The 20,940-nt window shown below is 42.9% G+C and overlaps 1 pseudogene; it reads left to right on the top strand.

The window, feature by feature from the left end:
- Positions 1-14,485: 14,485 nt before the first annotated feature.
- Positions 14,486-20,481, top strand: LOC140223180 (uncharacterized; annotated as a pseudogene).
- The last annotated feature ends 459 nt before the right edge of the window (positions 20,482-20,940 follow it).

Raw genomic sequence — 20,940 nt, 5'->3', positions numbered from 1 at the left:
CCTGGTTAATTAAATACCATAGCTTGGATACTCGAATACCATGACTTGGATACTCGAATATCATAACTTGGATGTCAAGAATACTATCATTTGGACCTTGCTATGATTTGTTTTGCATTCTTGGGACCTAGAAAACCTACAAGGTAGATGCGAGACAAAGCATTAGTCCTAATGACTATGTGTCACTCAATCACCAAAATCACAAACTATGACTTAATGTCAACTATTGCGATTGTGCAGTATTATTGGTTTTTTTCACCTACAAAACACTGCGTAAAGATTCACACAACACATTAGACAAGCTGCTGCAGCTGCTTCTTCCGATGATGATGAAAAGAACGTTAGACAAACTTCTTCAGAACCTAAACCACCTCACCACCGGTTCATCCATTGCTGACTTGCAAATAAATTAAAATTACCAACTCGGCGTGTACGGGTGACGCGAATGTGCAAGCTAGCTACTAGGTCGGATTCATGGAGTGGAGTGGAGTGCACAGCAGCCACATCGATCACAAACACAAGCAGCTTGCTACGAGGACAAATTAAAGGTGCATGTCTCATCCGGTGCTTGGCCCACCGGCCATTGCCTCACGTGGCGCTCTTCACGCCATTCTCAGTGAAAATTTTATGGACAACATGTAGGCAATTTTAATTACATGATATATTATTTATGACATATTATTTATGAAGTGAGATAAAAAACTAGTTTTGTGGGGATGAAATTATGTGTACATTATTTCCAACACAACTTGTATCTTGCATGTAGTTTTGGAAACAACAAAAGATAAAACAATATATTGTTTGATCTATTTCATTCCTAAACTAAATGCTCTCTCCTTCACGTGGCATTCTTGAAAACACAGATATGAAATCTTGCAATGAGAAATATTTGAGCCGCGCCGCGTCGCGTCGGAATTAATCCATCAAGATCCCCCGAAATCCCCTCGGAAAGCGGGCGCACGGAAAATTTTCAATTCAGTTTAGTAATAAAATCTTTTTTTTTGCGCGGCTCATGGGTGCTATTTGTTATGTACACATGCTAACGTAACCGTGGCAAAGCGTTCGCTTGAATAATTATATTAATTAAAATTGATTAAAAATGAGTGCGTAACTGAAAATGGCTGGGGAGGAATTTGACACGACGACATAAAAGGGTTTGAAAATGCTAGTCAAACTTTGAAAATGCTAGTCTACAATAGGCATCGGCCTTCCGGTTTCTGTACGAAGGCTGATCCTAATGGGAGTTTCATAGAGGTTTCATGCACATTAAATACAGTGACACATCAGCATATGTGATGACATGGTATGATAGTTATAAAGTGAGAGGGGGAGGGGGTTTCATCACGATGAAACTGTGTATACATTGTTTCCAAGACTATGAAACCTATTGAAACTTGCATTGGGGGCTATAGAGTTTCATTTTATCTAACCATATCCAATCACATGCCTCACAACTAAATGTCATGGGCATCCTATGAAATCGTGAAATGAAACTGTACACTGGGACTCCCTATTTCATTTATGAGAATACACCTCATGGGATGATATAGCATCCTTGGAAACAATGCAATGAAACCTTGCACTGGGACTAGCCTAGGGGGAAGGACAAGACAGTTATGCATATGAGCCATTCTACGTAACCCACTTGCTTACTGTCGCCAAAATATATGTAACCCACTTGCTCACTGATTGAGCCAATCTATAACTCACCGTTACAAAAAGAACATAACAATCTTTCTTCGTTTGATTGGGCATTTTCTTCGTAAAATCATACTCCGTATAAGACAAGCCAGAAATTACAAAAGTTACACAAAGTTGGCCAAAGAAAATAAAAGAAGGATAATTTAAGCCAGGCACTAAGAACCCATACATGCACAATCTTTACACATATATAATTCGGCGGTGTACGTGTTTCCTGCTTTGAATTTTGCAAAAGCTAGCATGATCCCAAACTCATCACATCCCTGCCTTTTCCCCTCTACCAAATTGAGACAACCTAGTGGCAATAGCATTATCTTATGAGTCCCTTTCTGACCCCCCAAAAGACCATGCTTGCCTCATCTGTCCGAATTCAAGAACCCATGATCCCGTGACTAGGCCCAAAAAGGTGCCCTCCCATAGTCTCTCTCCCCATCATGCTCCTCTTGTTCTTTGTTTAGAAACAAAGCTAAAAGCTCATCACGATGTCGCTCTTCAAGTAACCATATTGGTTAGTCCAACTATCTCTTGTCGGCAGCTAGTGGATTATTCTTTTGGTTTATTCGACGCGTATCGTGAGGAAGGGTTGCAAGTGCAAACAATTCATTATCTTATCAAATTAATGAGGTGAACAAATTCAAGGACAATGCGCTGGAAGTCCATATACAATGTTGTGCCTTCGGGTGTGCTTCTGTCATAGGTTTACAAATAAAAAACTGATAAAACACTATTGTGCGTGTAAATCTCGAATTACATCTTGGTGGGTATGGTTGTACCCTGATATTTGACTGTTAAAGTTCTCTGTACATATTTTTTTCTGCTTTTATTCTGGAATTTCGTTTGCCTGAAAATTGAGTTATTAGTGGCAAGAAATTGCTGAGCAAAAAGTAAACTGCAATAAGATTTTATTCCAAGAATATTGTCCACTTATGGAATAATATATCACGCTTTATTGGAGGTGAAAAGGTAAATAATCTTTGTCTCCACTTATAACACGGATTAATGTTTTGCAAATCTACGCCCAAAGCTATAGCTTTAACTTTTTAACTGCATTCTGGAATTATTTTCTAACTCTTTTACGACGTTAAGGCTGCCAATTTTCATCCATAAACCAGCTCACCTGAAAACTGAAGTTGTGGGCAAAATCTATGCATGAATTAACTTCACCGGAAGCTATCCAGAACAATAAACTAAATAATATTTCCACTCCATTATTGGGCATTGTTAACTCCTGGGGCAAACTCAGGCATCCAATTGCTGCTTGTGTATATGCCACTTTCCTTTGCTCATAGTGCTGCTCCCTTTGCATAGTTGTAGGTCATGCTTGAAGCAACAACAAATTAAAAAGTCACCTCAACTTTGATAAAGAGGTGGCAACAAGGAAAAGAAGCTTTTGGCAGGATGCCTAAATAAGTAGAACTCCTTTGGCACCTAAATGGACTCCACTCACAATCACTCTGAGAGAGGGGGAGTGGCTGCTTTTGAGGAGAATTTTCCTTGGGAATTTGATGCATCAATAAGGGTAGGGAAGGCCAATCATTCCCCTGCAATGTTTCAAAGGGTTTATCTCAAAAGGCCAGGGACAATGGAGTAGAAAGGACATGTAGTGGGGAGGTGTGCTTTCCAAAAGGCTGGGCTGCTGTGCTCTCCCCTAAAGCTCCTTTTGGATACCTCAAAACAAATGCACCTAGAAGGCCCAAAAGGTTGCACTGCTAGCTTGCAGTACTAAGCACTACTACTACTTAGAATGTAGTACTACTAGTCATCTTTTAGCATCTTTTAGCATGGAAAACATCAGTTCTGTTGAGTTTGCTAGGTATGCCTGCTTTTGTTGAGTTTGCTCTACTGATGGCTGCTGCCTTATCTGATATTGCTTTATCCTTTATGTGCGTAAAAGGAACCTGAAGTTTTCACAAGTGAAAAGTTGCTGGTGGAAAGCCTGATCCAAAGTGATGGTGGAAAGCAGAAAGCACCATCATCTGACAGGTAAATCTACTGAGGTGTTCACAAGGGGGCATGTCGTCCTGATATGTAGGGTAAAATGATATCTGCAACTGCTTTTGTCTTCCATCCCCTCTGCTTTCTTGCCCCTTAAGTCTTTTCAGTAACTACCCCTACATGAGTGCAAAAGATAAAAATAATCCTGTCTGAAGGTGCCAATTTTTTTATGGTACCTGAAGGATATCCTATTCGGAAAAAGGATGACTGATGAGATGGGCACCTTCTGATGGGATGTTATTACTTGAATAACCTAAATTACAGAAACTAATTTGCAAGAATAAAATCAGTATCACAGCCAAATGGATTTTACCGACTAATTTTGGAACAACTTATGTAGCCCATAAAAATGTCAACTTATTTAATTGTACATGCATCACAGCTTTCATTTCCAATAATTACATTGCAGTTGTATCAGTGGTCCTCCAAGTCTTCAAACCTGTCCTCCTACCTCATTGAAGCTCTAACTTCAGTTTTTGTTGGTACCACAAGTTTCTTGGTTGTACTACTTAAGTCCATCTATTTATTACTATTAGGTGATGGAGAGAAAAAGGATGGTTGGGATGTGGATCGAATAAGAACTTTAATTAAGCAGCCTTTAAATCTAATAACATAACTAAACAAGTCCATGATCCCTTGTTATCGGCCCAAACCATCTTTTTTATGCCACTCAAGAGAGCGGATGGCCATTCATAAGTAACATATAGGTAACAAGGACAAAAGACCAAACAAAACTGAAGTTTCAGGATCCAAATGAAAAATTCAAATACATTATGAGTACTACAAAAAAATAAATGCTTTTCTAAACATGATTTTGTTTGTCATTTTTTATGGTATACTGAGGCAAAATTATACCATTTTTTGCTAAAAAGGAAAGCACTCCTCTATATCTAGAAGAGGAGTAAAAGTTAGTTAGTGGCTAAGCATGATGTTCCAAAACCAATTAGTGAGGCTTTGGAATAACCTAAAGCTTGGGGTGAAGGTGCCTTCATTCCATGCATATGTCCATGTGAACAAGTGAGCCTAACCTTTGCATGGCCCAGGGGGCCACCCCCTTGCATTGTTATGGTCATGGTGGATGCTGGACAAACTTTCCAAGGGAATAAATAAGGGCCAAGGAAAGGATTGGCCCTTTTCATGTGCTCACTGCTCCATCCCCTGCCTTCTTTTCTCCAATCATCAAGGACAGTGGTGGGTTCTTACACTTAAAACAACACAGCACAGTGGTGGGGACAACCAAACTAAATGTATGGGAGTGATAGCTTTTGTATATGTGAGGAAGAGAGCATCAATGTGCAAGCTAACAAAGCCCTCGAGGAGTTGAGGCCACCCTTTTCTCTTGTGGTCCTGCAATGTACTCTCTCTCTCTGGCGTGTCATGTTTCTCTTGCTCCTAGGGCCAAGACAACTGAGTAAGGATCAGCTTTTTTTTATAAAAAAATTTAAACTATGATATTGTTAGTGCTCCAAGAACTAGGAACAAATCAATTAGCCCCTTGTTTACTTCCCTCCAAACTCCCAACTTTGATACTATGCAAAAAGAAGATTCCCCATCACATCAAACTTGTGGTACATGCATGGAGTACTAAATGTAGACGAAATCAAAAACTAATTGCACAGTTTTGTTGTACTTTGCGAGACGAATCTTTTGAGCCTAATTAGTCAATATTTGGACAATAATTCACAAATACAAACGAAACGCTACAGTGTCGCATTTATGGCAAAATGCCAATTTGGCACCTCCCAACTTGGGAAGTAAACAAGGGCTAGGATAAATTTTGATTGGCGTATTCTTTCTCCAAAACATAGTCATGTAAAAGCAATAATTAGGATGTGAATGAATCTTTTTCTGTTAGTGCCTTTTAAGTTTTTCCTCACGTTCACATCTGGTTTCTTTTAGTTGGTACCAGTAGCCTAGTACTGCTAGTACCTAGCATAACATGGGAGCTTCTTCAATGTAAAATTGATTGCTTTTTGTGGCCTGCAAAAGTTGCTCTTCTTTTGGGAGTTCTCATGTTTGGCCGGTCGGTCACCCTCAATGCTAACCACAGGACAGTGCGTTCCGATCCACTAGATCAGCTCCCACAACGTACTATTCATGACAACGATGAGCAAACCGCAAATTTATGCAAACCCACTTAAATGTGAGAACTAAGATAATTATCGTCAAAGTTTTGGGTCCAAAATGTTTATGAAAAACAGAGAAGTTTGCGAACAGCACCCCGTGAACCCGAATAAAACTCTAAAACTCGCATGGTAATCAGGAAATTGCAATATTAATTTATTTTTCGAGAGGGCGAATTTCCTCACCGCCTTTTTGAGATTCAATTGCGAGTTTATACGAGAGGCCCGAGTTAATTGCCAACTCTCAACAAGATGTGACTCAACTCCTGAATCCTCTCTTCACAAATCACAACCACAAATCTGAGATTTGTAATCATTCAGCGTGCGACTCAAATTTGGTGCCTGGCCTGGCCGGCACTGGTTTAAGGTTTCTCATTCCTCCTACTACCATGGGAGAGCGAGGTAGCTGATATTTTCTCACACAGCAGGCACCAGGCAGGGTGGGTGTGCATCATGATATTTTCTCCCTAGGCGGGCCTGTTGGGGCCCACGGAAATTTATGCCCGGAAGTCAGTCAGCAGCAGCAGGCACTGCATTTGCGTCTGGGAAAGGGGGGAATGGGCCTGAAAGAAGGGAGATGGGGCATTGACGAGCTGCCGACTTTTGCGGTTGGAACGGAAACAAACGAGGAGGAGCTGATTTGGAAAACCGCGGCCGGCGGGCAGGCAGGGGCAACGAATGAAAGCGTCTTCCTTGCTGCTGCAGACCTGCAGTGGTGGTGGTACCGCGCTTCTTCAATTCATACTCATCTGGTACCCCGTCCGTTTCCTTGTGCAACGAAAATCATGATCATCGGGTTCAATCATTTCGTTTTTTTCTCGTCCTAAATGGAAAGTAAGCTTTTGTAAAACCGATATCCTACTTCTATACTTCTGTATATATTGACAATTTGACATGGTGTCGAAAACACAATATTGATGATTGTTTTTATTTTTTTATATATATATATATGTAACATGACTTGTATTATTTTCAAACTTCCAAACTCAAAACGCAAAAAATTACTTTGTAATCTAAGTTTGAAATGGTTGAAATAAAAGAAAGAATTGTGAAACTGCATGCTTGCTTACTGAAAGATGGAGTGGAAACGAATCTAGTAGTGCCAATCTTGTCCAACTAAGGTAGATTCGCATTTGCCATTGAAAAAAATAGAAAATATATTCATATTTGCGATTGAAAAAATAGAAAAGCATAAGCATTGTATATATCCTAGAAAAAGATACAATGAGCGCATCAGCGTCTTCATCTCCTGCTTTGAATTTGGGACAGCTGGGGAGTAGCAAGGAGCGAGTGAATGCGTAAAGCGACCTATGAAAAGGGTCCTCGGGCAACAAGACAAACGGCCCATCTCAATCACAGATCGAAGATCGGAGGGCCCTGATTAATGGTTCTATTAATGAGGGTGAATAGTGAGATGGTCCATCCATCCTTCCACGCCGATCTCCCTCGGAATCTCTTGCTACGTAGTAGGAGCACACATATAGTATGTGTTTGGTTGCATGTATCACATGATGCATGCATGGATAATCCTAGATGGGGTGGTTCAACCAATTTACTTGTACCATATGGTTCACTCTAATTAGTAGAATAATGTACTAAGTGAGACGGCTTCATCCTGGATGAGTTGGATCACCCAACCAAACAAAAGGATCATTATTATTTTGAATCATTTCATACATGAATCAAATGATACAACCAACCAAACACACCCATAATTGGTGATGTTGGTAGTATACTTCATGATTAGATCCTAAGAAATTAAATGAGAGTAATTTATCTTATACGTAAATAAACGCTGTGGTTTTGATGGTAATGTTTTTTATAGGCGTGACAAGTGTAAAGCTTGTAAACGGTATTTCTTTCTTTGATTGGTTTAAATTCTGAACGTGGAAAGTGCACGGGCACAAAATGAACAGATAAGTTTCCTGTTTCTGTTTTTCCTGGAAGAGTTTTCAGTTTCTGTTGTACTCACATCTGTTTTTTTTGAGACCTTGTTGTGCTCACATCTGAGAGGCCCATATGAATGTGGGCCTGTAATATCACAAGTTGGGTTGGGCCGTAGACTCTTTCAGCCCGTTGAGCCTGACATATTATAAGCCTCTGCTGGAGATATGTTAGGTTGTTATCTTTTTGTTGGGCTTATGGACCACACTGTCTGCAACTGTTTTCCAGTAGGTCATGTTCCAGTCATTTGTTCAAGAGACAAATGCAATAGAATATGAAGATGCATGAATTGCTCCATCATAAAAAAAATTTACATAGCCCATGTTTGGTCAACATAATATCCATGATTTTTATCTGAGAATATATTACATGGTTAACAATTTTCTTCATTTATCGGAGAGTATTTTACTGTTCCTCTTTCTTCTCAGAAGGTGAATGACATTATATGACGATGCATTACAAGAGGATACTGTCATGTACTTTTGTGAACCAAAGTTCTATTACATACAAACAGCTATATCACCCATCACTTGAGTTGGTTAAACATTCTCTAGCCAGCAAAATTTCACAGCACAACGGCACAGCTCTGTTCTCTGGTAATTAATAATTCAAGGTGTGAAAACTAAATTTCGCGTCTAACCAGGTTTTGATAAAAACCAATATATAGAAATCACATTGTTTTTGAAATTTAGGCGAATGTTAAGATTTCTACATTGAATTGAAAGGTACAAGATTAGAATCAAACTAAAGAAATTATTTATGCTTACCTTTTTCTGCTGGATTAATTTTGCTTAAACGATGCGCTAGTTTATAATGCATGGTCTAGATAAAATCGTCCTTTTCTGAGTAAATAACTAACTAACTATATGTGTGCAGCATTCAATTTTTTCTACTAGTGACAAAGACTAGGGTATTGTGCTGGTGTAATGCATTATATTTCATGAAATTTGGAAGTGATTATTCCCATTTCCTTTCAAATCATTATGCAAAAGTACCAGTCCTAGAATCAAAGTCTGACCCAAGCTTCCTAACCGTTGGGGAAGGAATTCCCTTTCCACATAGTACTTTTTTCGATTGACCTATAACGTGGCAGTCAGAGTTTTGTACTAGTACCCAAAGATCCAAGATCCTAGACACATGCACATGGAAAGCTTTCTCAATTAGTATGTCCTCTGTTTGAAGATCTAATTGTGTCTAAGTAGGAAATAATACCAGAAATTCCAACAAAGTGAATCATATACCCAGTAGCTTAAATTTTGGAACTGATTTTTTTTGCTTAATCCTCGCACAGGAAATAACAAATTTTTCAGTACTTTTCAAATTGTAATTCAAACATTCACTAGTAAGTCCAAACTCAAACATTTGTCTTGAAAATTTCAAACTTCAAACTTGAGTTTTGAGAGATTTGAACCTGAAGATCAATGTTTCGGGTCAGTAATATATACTAGAAAATGAAAACTCTTCAACATTCACTAGAACCACTGATGTTTGCATGATAGCAAAAGCCGATGTCAGCCATAAGTGTGCCCCCAGCTAGCAATTCTTATACATTTGACGGTGCCTAGGAGGATCCCTACAATGTAACACAAGCCCATGTTGGTGGTCTCTGTTGTTGTGTGTGTAACCCATGATCCCACATATTGTAATCAACGCCATGTCTCCTTTTATTATTTGTTGTAAGCAATTGCTCATCTCTGGCCTCAAGAATCAAGATGCGTCACATGAGCCTCACACTCTCCCTGATCGATCAATCAATTGCGTGGTTTAGAATCCAGTGGCGGTCAAAAGCTCCATAAAGTTGTTGATGCATCAGAGCTTAAATTGCGTTCATGCATGGAGGAACAAGGGGTTGACCTGCAGGTTAGCCAGCTACCTCCTTCTCGGCATCTGGGACGGTGGTGTGTCCGCGTGTGTGTGAGACTGTAAACAATGCAACGTACATGTACCATGTGACAAGAAAATTCCAAATTAGTTTTAATTCCAGATGGTGTACACATGTATGCGCGTGTCGGTGGCAAAAGTCTAACTTCGTTTGTAAGTCTCGTCTGCTGAAATTTTAGAATTTGAATACCATCATATCACTTCAGTTTTATGCATGCTGTTGGTCCACTTCTACTATTCAAGGTTGCCTGATGATATACTTCAGTTTGTAGGATGTTCCCGTTTAGATATAGACAGACTTGAATTAGAAGTACAAGTACTAGATACAAACTCAAGGTGGACATAATTGCTCCCTATCTAGTATGAAGTTTATGCAAAATTCTGGTGAGTTTATGAGTTGTGAATTTTACCTGGTGTAAACACAGGGTTACCACGCAGTTTTGAACTTTACGAGTGAAATGAGCATGTTACCCTACCGTGTTCGATGGCCGTGTACATATATGTGCTTGGAGGCAGCATTTGACCTTCGTGGATTAACAAATGCTGTTATGCGAGCAGTGAGCCGGTGATTGACAGGTATGCATGTAACCCATGCATGGCTGGGTAATCAATTAAGATCTAGGGCATTACACCGACAGAACTTATTTGTGTTCGAGGCATATATTTGTTTGAGAAAGTGCTTGGAGTTGGTGTTGTGTGCCTTGATGAATGATTCTTGCTGCTCCAGCTTTATGGCAGAGTGATTGGTTGATGCATAGGGTTTTGTGTGTGTCCAGGATGCACTGGGTTGTCCCCCCAACAAGGTTTAAGTATTTACATGGCTGTAGTGGTGTCTTGAACTGTCTATAAAAGCAGGAGCATATATATACAGTTGCACATCCTTTAGATCAGCAAAACAGTAATGAGTTCAGTCATGGGTCTGTGGAGTGATCTGATAGTTAGAGCAAACTGCTGAAAACTTCCCCATCATTGGAGGGAAGCTGATGCATGCTAATTAAGCAGCTTTGCAATGCAATATCTACTGCTCGTGGGTTCATTGTAACTCCGTTGCTGCCTGACCAGCCCTAATGCTAGATCCATTGCAGGTTGTACTGAAGATCGACCACGCAACATGCATGCAAATTTGCTACCGACTTGAGATTTCCTTTTGTTTCCATGTGACATTAATTGATTTGAACTGCAAACAACTTTTGTTAACCAAGCCTCAAGCTCAGAATATCTAAGGTTATGGTACCATACGTCCAGTTATATGCACAATGCACTAGTAGTTCGTCCAAAAGGTCAAGGAAGATCAGATCAGAGCAAAAAGGATTAAAATACCAGCAACTTATCTGAAACCAATCATGATAGATCATATGTGACGTCAAAATGCCGCTTTCTACTTTACCAAATTATAAATTGAAAAACCATATAGGGTGACGTGTGTGACATTATCTGTGCCACATTCAGGGTGACCGGTGACACTAGCTTAATGATGAGCAATGCAACAGTATAATCTGATAAACAAGCGGCACATATATGTCTGGGTTCTATTCAATTAGCTAGCTACAAGTTACTACACATTTGCATTGTCTAGCCCTAGGTCCTTGCTTTGGTTTGTGGAGGAAAAGATGCCAACATATACCCTGTATGCAATTCACAAGTAACTTAGTTAAAATGCATGTATTGCATTATATATATAGGGATCTTCATGTCTGCACAGTCCAGTTGCTTCTTCCATATATTGTTTCCTTGCTCGATGACTGCTGATGTTCTACAACTTCATGTATATATCTCGAAGGCTTGCATGACATATGGTTGCATCATTGAGTCATAAAGTCATTACTTAAGCTTCGTGCGCCAAAAGCTTAATATCTTTCGGGTGAAACAGTATATAGTTTGGCTACAAGTTGCTAGTGATAAATTTGCGACAAGTTGCTAGTAATAATCTGCATTGTCTAGCCATAGGGCTCAGCTTGGCGTGTGGCAGAAAAATTGCCAACACACGTCCAGTATGTGGTTATATGCTGACGAGGTTTTGTACTGCTAGTGTTTCAGTACTGTTTTCCCTCTATATCACCGACAAGGAAGAGTTTCACGTATGTGGAGCGGAGAATGCAACTCAAGTTGAGTATATATCCAAGGCATCAATGACTTTGTCGCGCTTTACAGATTCGCGTGTGCCATTTTCTTTAGGACAGGACCTTCATTCATTAGGCATCCGGTTTACGGTCGAGTTTCAGTTTTTTTTTCAAGTTGAGGAGGGAGTGTGCTTCATTGAGCCACAAAGTTTAGCACTTTTACTGAACCAAGTTCAACGGGCGTTTACACCTTTTGAAATTGGTATGGTTATGAAACTCAATACCTGATCAAGTAAGTATGAGTTTGATCTCAGGCTTTTTGATTTTGTTGCTTTCAGTACACCAAACTGGATTTGCCTTGGCAGTCAAGATTTTACTTGGCTGTCAAAATTGAGCCGCCAAGGAATATAACGTTTCCTTGCCAGTGGCAGAAAACCGCCGAGAGAATGTAATTCCTTGGCTATTATTATAAACCGCCAACAAAAATGTGGGTTTCCTTGGCTGTTTATGCAAGCCGCCAAGCCAAGAATGGATTAACTTGGCTGTTTTGACAAACCGCCAAGAAAAAGATGGGTTTTCTTGGCTGTTTCCACGAACCGCCAAGAAAAGGATGGGTTTCCTTGGCTGTTTTTAGGAATCGCCAAGAAAAGCATGCATTTACTTGGCTGTTGTCATCAGCTGCCAAGTAAACAAGGTATTTCCTTGGCCATTCTTTAATGAGCCGCCAAGAAAATAATTCATTTTCTTGGCGGTTTCTATTGAGCCGCCAAGTAAATTTAATATTTTCTTATATATATTCTAGACCAACAAGCTAATTGCCCATTGTATTGGTGAGATATTTCTTATGATACATGCATTTGTATGTTAGTATGACAAGTTTGTCTTAAACTCTTAGGTGGTGATCTTGATTAATAGCTACGAGGTCATTGTCTCGTAAGTATATACACCCTGACTCAATGTAACATATATATCCACTACCCTTTGTTGTTGCTCGATGACCTCAAATTGTGTGCATGTCCTCCACTTCTCCACCCTCCGATTCCATGCCCATCAGCACACATCTTTGCACCTGCAGTCATCCACTTAGGTGCAGTTGGTACCTCACCGTACGTGCAATCACCTAGTACTAGGAAGCTGTTTGTGCCCTCATCGAGGGGCACACGACACTCATGAAGGGAACGGTGGTGAGATTTGTGACATGACTGACGTAATCACTAATGATAGTCTATTGCATCCGGACATCGAAAGATGACTACACGATGGAGCAACCAGATGCACAATATCACCTGTTTGGGCCACTAATGGGCTAAATTTGAATCATACAATTAAAGAAACAAATACACCAGTGAGAAGATAATGAATTATTCTCTAATACGTAAACTCAATCTTGCTAGGCCACATGCCAACAAAAGCATGCAAATACTGTTTAGTTTACTTTGTTTGGGTGCATCTTTCTCATCTGCTGCGGATACAGACTATTTAAACTATACATAAACAGACTGTGTATGACAACATGTATGAATAGAATTTATTCTAGTTTAACTCTAAACACTTTGGTGGCATGTACAAGCAGGTTGAGGGATCCTGATCATACTAGCTTCTTGTTCTACTCTCTTCCTTGTCAACGCCAAAATGCTGCCGCGAGCAAATTTTCCATCACCCAAAGAATGCAACGTGCCCACAAGCGAGCCTACCGCATCGCACTCCCGCCCAATGGAGCCAAAAATTCACCAATCCCACGCGTACCTATCTGGATAAGAAGAAATGCTACCTCCCGCCACCCCCTCCCCTCCCTCCCGGCACCACCGCCCCCTCCTCCTCCCACTCCCGCCGCTGCCCCCCTCCCCTTCCTCCCGACACCCTCCCCCTCCCACACTCTCGCCACCACCCCCTCCCCCTCCCACTCCCGCCGCCGCCCCCTCCCCTTCCTATTGGCACCAACTCGACCAGACTCCTCCAAATCTGACTAGCAGGTGCTCTGTCTCTCCATACACGCTCGTCGACCTCAGATTTACCAAATCTTGTCCATCCTCCATCCTCACATCCACCACCCAAGGCATCTACGAGGCATCTGGCCATCCCTCCGGTGATGTGGAGTGCGCAGTGGTACCAGAAGATGGGCCCATCACTGGTGACACAGTGAGGGGATGCCTCAGTGCTGTGGCCGCCGCCGCGGTGGTGCTCGCAGCTGGGCTGTGGTTAGGACCCCCTAGCTGCCTTGCTTGCTTCTTGCTTGATACGTACACTTCTTCTTTTTCCTTAAATTAGTTTGTTCATCTTGCTCCCTGCGATGTGAGAAAAAATAAAGTCCACATGAGATATATTCTTAATTGATTTCTGTTGATAGAGGCTGGATTAGTTTTTTATTCCAAAAATAGGTTTGAATCCTTGGGTAGCTGGGTAAGCAAAAGGGTGAACTAGAGATGTTTAAATCTGATTTCCTCGCTCACACTTTTTTCAAGGGTCCCTGTGTGTGAGAAGCCAATCATCTGTTTGCTCTGTCATGCATCAAGACTAACTGGATTGAGGAGAGGAACATGTGACACCACACTGTACACCAGGGACCTTGCTGATCAGATTCGAGGACAATTGAAGAAGGCACTGCTTCCCTCTCCCACGAACTGCAGATCTTTCCTATTGAATAGCAGTAAGTATCGGTTGACTAATGCATTTTTATTGAATAGCAGCAAGTATTAGTTGCCTATTTGTTCTGTGATTATTATTTGTGTCAGATTGTTGTGACATTAAAACATATTTTATTTTAAAAATAGAACAAGAATAATGGCAGACCGTGAATGGATGTATAGTGTTTGGTCTCGTGGGCAGCCTCCTTCTCATGAGTGGATTGAAATCACAAACAACTTTCTAGACTGTGCATTCTCCATGTTGAGTCTGGTTAAAAATGACACCATCAAGTGCCCGTGTGCCTTGTGTCGAAACTATGCTAGGCATAAAAGGTTTGATGTAGAGATGCACTTGTGTAAACATGGGTTTAGGGATGACTACAAAATATGGACATCACATGGAGAGAGTCATGTTGAAGTTGGAAGTGATGAGAGTTCTGAGGAAGCTGATCACATGGATGATATGTTAGTTGACCTAGGTGTTAACCATGAACCTACAAGTGACGATGAGCTCACACCCTCATCCCGGGCCTTTTATAGGATGGTTGCTAGTGATGATCAACTGGTCCATGAGAACACAACACACTCATCTCTTTCTGCCGTGGCACGTTTTCTAGCTTTGAAATCACAGTACAATATGTCAATTGCACACTTTGAAGCAAACTTAGAGCTAATCAACGAACTGCTACCTCCCGAATATAAGGTTCCCAAGGACTTTTACCAGTCAAAGAAATTATTGGAGGGTCTAGGTATGTCATACGTAAAAAATTGATGTCTACTATAACAACTGCATGCTTACTATAAGGACAATAAAAATAAAGACAAGTGTGATGTTTGTGGTACCTCACGCTATAAGGAAGGCCAAAGTAGAGTCCCACGTAAAGTCTTGCGGTACCTTCCCATCATAGATAGATTACAAAGATTGTATGCACATGAAAGGACAGCAAAGCTGATGCAGTCTCACAAGTAGTCCAGATCTGGTAAGATGTTGCACCCATGTGATGGGGAAGCATAGAAACAGTTTGACAAAGACTTCCCAGATTTTCATAGGGACCCTAGGAATGTGCGCCTTGCTATGGCAACAGATGGTTTTACACCCTTTAGTATAAATGCAGCTTCCTATTCATACTGGCCAGTTTTTGTTACTCTATTAAATCTTCCTCCTAGTACAATCATGAAATCAGAGTACATATTCCTTGCCCTTGTAGTGCCGGGTCCTAAACATCCCTGAAAGAAACTAACCACATTCATGCAACCTTTAGTCGATGAACTGTTGAGCTTGTGGGGTGGTATTAAAACTCAAGATGCTTCAATCAAGAAGAACTTTAACATGCGTGTAGCCTATCTATGGTCGATCCATGATTTTCCTTCTTATGGTAACTTTTCTGGATGGAGCACTCATGGTAGGCTTGCGTGCTCAGTTTGCTTGTGTGATAGTAAAGCATTCCGACTACATAATGGTCACAAAGCATGCTGGTTTGATTGCCATAGGCGCTTCTTACCTACAGACCATGAATTCAGATCTCAAGCTAATGCATTTAGAAAGAACACAGTGGTGCATGATGAGCCTCCAAGACATTTGTCAGGGGAGGAAGGTCTAGCCCAAATTAACATATCGGTGGTTGATACAAATAACTTTGGTATATTGCACAATTGGACACATCTTAGTTGCTTTTGGCAACTTCCATACTTTCATAAATTGTTGCTACAACACAACATTTATGTTATGCATAATGAGAAAAACATGGGTGAAGCTATATGGTATACATGCTTTGATGTACGTGAGAAGACTAAAGATAATGCTAAGGCTCGGTGTGACGACCGTGGTCAAATCATCCGAGTTGATCTTGATCCGAGTCCCTAATCCCACTGACTCAGCTCCTCTGAGCTTAAGTGCTCAACCTCCAGTCCTGGTCGAGACCCCTGAGAACTCGACCCCTTTCCATCGGTCCCTTCTGAGTTCCCCAAGGCAGTGCCCCTTTTCAATCTTGGAGCTGGGTAACAACCGAGACTGACGGGTGGACCCGCAATCTTTTCCCCCGAATCTCCCGATGCAGACGCACTCGAGTAGCATGCCCGCTCCAGAGCTTCTTCGCCGCGTGGCTCAACTCCTCCGACCCCCGCCGCTCCGCCCAGTCGCCGGCTGCGACCGGATGGATTCCCGTGCCCTCCTCCCCAATCGTAGCGGAAGCCCCTCTGCCACCCTTTCTGTAGTGCCCCATCTCGCTCGCGCCCTCGCCGACCGTGCCTTGGTGCTCCGACGCCACTGTGGCAGAGCTTGCCGCCTGCTGCGTCCAAGCTGCCTCGCTGCTCGCGCCCATCATCACCTCGCCGGATCTCCTGCTGCAAGGCCCGACGCCTTCCGCTTTTCCGCCGCCTCTCCACAGTTGCGCCGCCCCGACTGCGCTACGCGACGATTCCTCCATCGCCAACCCCGACCCCAGCCGCGACAGCCCCTTTTCCGCCTTGCCAGTGGCATGCCCCGGCAATGCCGCTGTTTCGTGCTCGCCCGCGCAGCCGCAGCCCGCCTGTCTTTTCACCTGTGCAACCTCGCTTATAGCACCGTTCCCCCTGTCACACCCATCAGATCCGCCGCACGACGATGCCCACCGCCGCCAAACCTCAACCACCGGTAAAACTGCGCCTGCGCCGCCTTGTCTCCAGTGCCGAATGGCCGAAGACGCTATCTCCGAAGCCCTGTTCCGCCGCCCCTCGCCGCTCAATCGCTGCCATGGCAGCGCACTCCATCCTTTTCTTCCTAGTCTTCGTGCTGCTCCAACTCTCTCTCTCTCCCGCGCAGCTATAAAAGGGGATGCCGGAGTCCCACTGGAGTTCCTTCGCCCTTGCCGTTTCACCGCCCCTACTCTGCGAGCACTTGAGCAAATCCCGCTGAACCTCTTGAGAGTTCCCCTTCTCCGCTCAACACCCGCACCTCCCAATCCACCCAGCCGCCTGCTCCTCCGCGCAGTGTTAGAGCTTCCTTGCTGCTCACAAGAAGCTCCGCCGCCGCCGGAGTACCGCCGGACATCGCCGCTGCCCAAGTCTTAGTGCTTTAGTCCTTCTGCCCAAGTCTGCTCCTTCCCGACCCCAAAGCTTCAGCTATAAACTGAAGGTAAGCTACCGACCTCTTTTCCGTCTCGCCCGACCCTATCTGTTCGTCCGACTCCTTTTCCGTCTCGCCCGACCCTATCTGTTCGCCCAACCCCTTTTTCCATCTCGCCCGACCCTATCTGTTCGCCCGACCCCTTTTCCATCTCGCCCGACCCTATCTGTTCGCCCGACCCCTTTTTCCATCTCGCCCGACCCTATCTGTTCGCCCGACCCCTTTTCCGTCTCGCCCGACCCTGTCTGTTTGCCCGACCCCTTTTCCGTCTCGCCCGACCCTATCTGTTCGCCCTACCCTTTTTCCGTCTCGCCCGACCCTATCTGTTTCGCCCGACCCCTTTTTCTGTCTCGCCCGACCCTGTCTGGTTCGCCGACCCTTTTTCGCCTCGCCCGAGGACTCGGCTGTATCCTTTTCCTTGACCCGAGGGTATATGTGTAAAAATCGAGGACTCCTCTGTGTTAAGTCTGAGGACCCCCAGCACAGCTATTCCTCTAGTCTAAGGGTCAGATCATAAGTTTACCCCATCCGACCCTTTGATCTTGCTTTCCACCAACTAAAGTAATCTCTCCCCACCTTTTCTGTAGCCTTGCTACCAGTGTCCGAGCTTTAACTGCAAGTGTTGTTGAATTAACCATCTAAAACACTAACTCCTGCATTGCATTCGTGTAGAGTTGCACCTCGCTGATGGCGTCTACGAGCTGTACCCGGCGTCCGAAGATGGAGCTGTAGCCGAGCTACCGCTCCCAGAAGCCGAAGTCACCCCAGCAGAAGACCAGTTCCCTTCCTCCTCTCTTGAAGGCAAGCCCCAGAGCATGAACCCCAAATTCCTAAGCTTGCACATGCCTTCTTCATCATGTTTGTGCATTTACGTATAGGAGTTGTTTGCAACCGTAGATGCATGACGTAGTTCCTTTGATCTGAACACTAGTTTGTTGGACCGAGTAGTTGCTATGCTAAAATAGGAATCGGTAAAAGTCGAGTGATTTCCTGTCACTCGCGAGTTATAGGAGTTGGTTGTTTCTCCTTCTGTTACAACTATAAGGACGATGGACGTGGCAGGATTTTGGTTAACTCATTTGGTGGTCGGCTGATCGCCCTGTCTGTCTATGGAATCTGTTAAGGCCCGACAGTGGTGGTGTTCATGATCAAGTGTTTGAAAGTACTAACCTCATACTTAGTATGGGATGGGGAAGCCTAGTACCTGATTGAACCTAGACGTGAGTGGTCATCCCATTGTCCTTGGAACGGAGTTCCCCTGCGGCCGCACGTGGTGGCAAGTGTGGTCACAGAACGGCAGAGGCCGGGTCTGTGGAACCTTGCACCAAAGGAAATGGGCCCGACATGGGTTAGGGAATTGATGGGGAAGGTCGACACAGGAAGCGACACTCGGTGGTGCGCGGATGTCGTGAGGTTAGGTTCACCATGCATGGTTAAAGAACTCGAATCGATTTGTCTGCCTCTCACAGTTTGAGACTGCTTTATCGCTATGCTACACTGAGTAATAAAGGAATCTGATGATGACATGGTCTTGATGATGTTTTATATACCCAAGGTTGGATCTATGTTTGCTTAGAGTAAGTTGCCTACTTAGACCGGTTAATGAACTTAGAATCTGAGTTAAAACTTTGAAAATAAGGATCTACATAGTGCTTTTGGCAAACAAACCCCTCAGCCAAAGAGCCTTGCATATCTAGAAGTGGTGGAGTAGTTTTACCACCGGTCGGTTAAGTCTTGTTGAGCTTAGAAGCTCAGCCTTGTTTGTGGCTTTCTTTTCAGGTGAAGTCGCAGCTCCTGAGCTTGCTCCTGTTGGCACTTGGCCGTCCCAACTCCCTCCGGGTTGGACGGTTGAGTGGGATCCCTCCTCGGACGACGGGGAATGGGATCGCTGATGTCCTGGCTGGTCTCACCAGGGACATCCGACCCCGACGAGTAGCTTCCGCTTGTTTTTATCTTCTGTTGTTTTCTTCAGAACTTGTTAAACTCTGATTTACAACCAAGTGTGTAACAACTTGCTAATCTTTTGGTGGATCTGTTGTATTCTCTGGAACCACTCACCTTCGTGTGAGTTTGCTAAACTCGGTCCTGTTAAGTGGTTAAATCGGACGAAATCCGACAGCACTTCGAGTTAACTTGATTAAGGCATGAGTGTCGCGTGTCAGGCGACTTAACCGTGCTTTGATCAAGCTAATCTGAGGTGGTTCCGTCACACTCGAAGAGATCTAGCTCAAATTTGCAACCATCCCTCATTATATTTGAAGTTAAGGCCAAATGAAAAATGGGACAAGCCCAGGTCCCCATTTTGCATTGATAAGAATGACAAGCCAATAATCCTTAAGTGGTTTCAAGAACTCAAGTTTCCCGATGGCTATGCAGCTAACATTAGAAGAGGTGTGAACTTGACTTCAAGGAAGATCTTTGGGCTAAAAAGCCATGATTATCACATTTTCATGGAACGCTTACTTCCTGTTGCATTCCGTGGTTTCCTTCCAGAAAATATATGGATATGTTTGGCGGAGCTAAGCTTTTTCTATAGGTAGTTGTGTGCCAAAGAGCTGAACCATGACACCATATACTCACTAGAACAGCAAATTGTTGTTCTTATTTGCAAAATGGAGAAGATATTTCCTCTAGGTTTCTTCAATTCTATGCAACATCTGATTGTTCATCTTCCTTATGAGGCTAGACTAGGAGGTCCTATCCAAGCCCGTTGGAACTATCCATCTGAGAGGAAAATCCAACAGCTTAGGAAAAACGTACGGAATAGGGCTCATGTTGAGGGTTGTATCGTTGAGGCTGAATTAGTTGAGGAAGCCACAAATCACCTCTCTCTTTATTTTAAGCCCCATGTCCAATCAGTTAGAAACAAAATTCCTCGATATGATGATGGTACTTGTACTTTTGAAAGTTCATGCAACCTTCAAATCTTTCAATACCCTGGCCGGTGCATTAGCCCTCGGGGTGTTCGTGCGCTCTCAACTGAAGAATATGAGGCTGCATTCCTATATGTTTTGACAAACATGCCGGAGATGGATGAACACTTCAAGTAATATACACTTTTTTCCTCCAAACTATAATCTATTTTCTATAAATATTATTAGTGGCTGTATTCTAACTTACTTTGCTCTTCCTAGTAAATTTGAGAAGGAATAATGGAAGAGCAGAAATAGACCAACACCTAAATAGCTCAGGGATTTGAGGTTAAATAGGTGGAAGAGTAGCCGAGGAAAGCGTGGGCCTAATTTCTTTGATTGGTTCAAAGAAAAAATAATCTAACTAAAACCTTTCATATTAAGTGCTGTAACATTTTGTTTCTAACTAAAACTATCATATCAAACTATCACTAATTTGCAGTGCATGCAGACAGCTGGCATTGATACTGCATTATGTCATCTATCTTATGGTTTTCGTAGAAGAGTAACAAGCTATGGGTGCTATGATGTGAATGGGTACAGATTCATTCAAAGGAACATGAGAGAACTAAATCAGGATTAGCTACAATTAATAGT

The sequence above is a fragment of the Setaria viridis genome, chromosome 6 (assembly GCF_005286985.2).
Source record: "Setaria viridis chromosome 6, Setaria_viridis_v4.0, whole genome shotgun sequence".
Lineage (NCBI taxonomy): Eukaryota > Viridiplantae > Streptophyta > Magnoliopsida > Poales > Poaceae > Setaria > Setaria viridis.
Note: the sequence above shows the minus strand (reverse complement) of the source record. Positions and strands in the feature narration are given on the sequence as shown.